This window comes from Triticum aestivum, chromosome 4A, assembly GCF_018294505.1.
Source record: "Triticum aestivum cultivar Chinese Spring chromosome 4A, IWGSC CS RefSeq v2.1, whole genome shotgun sequence".
Lineage (NCBI taxonomy): Eukaryota > Viridiplantae > Streptophyta > Magnoliopsida > Poales > Poaceae > Triticum > Triticum aestivum.
Genome location: NC_057803.1, coordinates 752062857 through 752065412, shown reverse-complemented (window position 1 = coordinate 752065412; position 2556 = coordinate 752062857). Strand labels below are relative to the sequence as shown.

The following is a 2556-nucleotide window of genomic DNA, read 5'->3' as shown; positions in this document are numbered from 1 at the left end:
ATCCCAATGATTTCCATCCTCTAAATAGAAGATCAAAGTTCTTAGCAATCCAAATACTCAAAAAGAAAAACCTATGGAATTCCGTTGAATCAAAGGAACCTCGAAGGTCGACGAGTATTGGTTATGATCTTTGATGCGGAGGTGGGTGGGTGATATTTATGCACTTAATTATTAGTTGCTCGATCAGCAATCAGATCTGAGCTTTATCTCGTCTATGTTGTTCACACCGTTGCACATTGATTAACGATTGAAGCTCTCGTAGTGCATATAAATGCATGCATCGACCACTCAGTGATGTCATGCCCGATGATGTCATCAACACTGTAGAGTAATGTACGTGCACCAGCGTCATTGCCAATCATAATGTACCACTCCCTCGTTTCATATTAGTTTTCGCTTAAATGGATGTAAGCGAAAACTAATATGAAACAGAGGAAGTACTAGAAATGTACGAGCGTGATTCATGAGTGCACAAGGAAAGCCATGTGAATACTTAGTCGGTGATTAATTTTGAGAGGCACGTATCAACCAATTCTGTTGAACATCTATAAATAGCCTCTTTCTCATCCATCCATGGTACCAAGTTACAACTACTACACAATCCTAGCTAATAAGCCACCATGTCACCTCAGTCTTTCACCTTGGAGACCACCACCACCACTCCTGCTGCCAAGAGACCAAACCCTTCCTACTTCCAATCCGCTCCAGCTTGCCATGAGATGATCCAGCACAAGGAGCTTCTTCTCCACTTGTACGCCTACCAGAATGTCCAGAAAACCCCAGATGCTAACCAGGCAGTCATAGTTGAGTCAAAGCGCCCCAAGTGTTTCGGAATCCTCGCTGCTAATGACTGGGCCGTGTACGATGGTCCTGGCCAGAATGCAAACCTTGTCGCGCATGCTCAAGGTTTGCACCTCGGGGCTAGCATGGCCAAAGAGTGCTGGTTCATTTGCTTCAACATGGTCTTCGTCGATCAGAGGTTAATTATTGTTTTTGTCTAGCTTAACTATCTCTCTTTGGAATTTTACCATATTAATGTTTGTACTGGAGCCATTGTACGGTTTATGCAATTCAAACACCGTAAAGGAAATACTTTGCCTTGAAATTGTGTCAACTATGTCTATATACTTGGAATAGGTTTACAGGTTCCAGTTTCAAGGTAATGGGGGACTTTCAAGGCACTGCCCACAATGGTGAATGGGCAATCGTTGGTGGGACTGGAGAGTTTGCATATGCACAGGGTGTCATCGCCTTCAACAAGACCCATCAATCTGAGAGAAACGCCAGGATGGAGCTTCATGTTCGTGCTATGTGTCTCTCCTTCTTAAGACCTCTGGTGTGTTCCTTGTCTGCGCCTACCTAGCTACTCTAGTCTGTCCAATTCTCTAGCTTGGTTTTACTGACACCCGAGTCCGACCAGCTTTCTCTAGGTGACGGGAGCGCCGTCACCAAGATCGGCCCTTGGGGTAAAATAAGTGGGGAGTTACTCGACATCCCCTCGACACCGCAGCGCTAGAGCGCATCACCATCCGCCATGGCATTGTCATTGATTCACTTGCATTTTCCTTTATTGACAAAGCTGGTGAACCATATAACGTTGGCCCGTGGGGTGGCCCACGTGGGGATAACAAGGACACGGTAGGTTCATCCGTTTAAATGACATCTTTTCATATATGAGCACCCGTAATGTAATTCCTACATGCAATTCTATTAACTTGGTGATCTCTTTTCTTGCATGCAGATAGAGCTTGCCCCTTCAGAGATCGTTACGGAAGTTTCTGGGACAGTTGGTGTCTTTGCAGAAGACAATGTCGAATATAATGCTATAGCATCCCTCACCATTACCACAAACCTACGCCCGTACGGTCCCTTCGGAAAAACACAGAGCACTCCTTTCAGTGTTCCAGTGCAGGCCAATAATAACATCGTGGGTTTCTTCGCGTGCGCTGGTAAGTACGTGGAGGCGCTCGGGGTTTACGTACGTTCACCCATCTCAACCTAGTACATCCCTAGGTGTTGTGTCACACCTTGTATGTCTTCCATGTTTCTATGTTGCAGCAATAAGGAAGAAGTGTGTTATCTATTTGTGGTGTAATGTTATATTTTTGTAAGCTTGTTGGTTTTCTTATCAGCACACAGTTTCTCTTATCAATAAACGGAAAATAATGTTTGTACCTTTGCAGAGAAACTTTTTTATCACGCTCACTATATTCTACTCTATTACTCCCTCTGTTCCTAAATATTTATCTTTTTACAGATTTCAAATGAATTACCACGTACGGATGTATATAGACATATTTTAGAGTGTAGATTCAATCATTTGGCTCTGCATGTAGTCACTTGTAGAAATTTCTAGAAAGACAAATATTTAGAAACGAAGGGAGTAGAAAATAAATAGTGATGCATGAATTCTTTTTTGACAAAAAAGAAGACTTTCATCAATAAATCAAAATAAATAGAGTCCAAGGACCACAAAAATTGTGAAGATCATTGATTTACTCGTTTTCACGAATCTAACAAGTATGAAAACAAAATGGAATGGTGAAGATCACTTGT

At 42.5% G+C, this 2556-nt stretch overlaps 1 pseudogene; it reads left to right on the top strand.

Moving 5' to 3' along the window:
• The first annotated feature begins 593 nt into the window (after positions 1–593).
• On the top strand, positions 594–2176 carry LOC123083661 (uncharacterized; annotated as a pseudogene).
• The last annotated feature ends 380 nt before the right edge of the window (positions 2177–2556 follow it).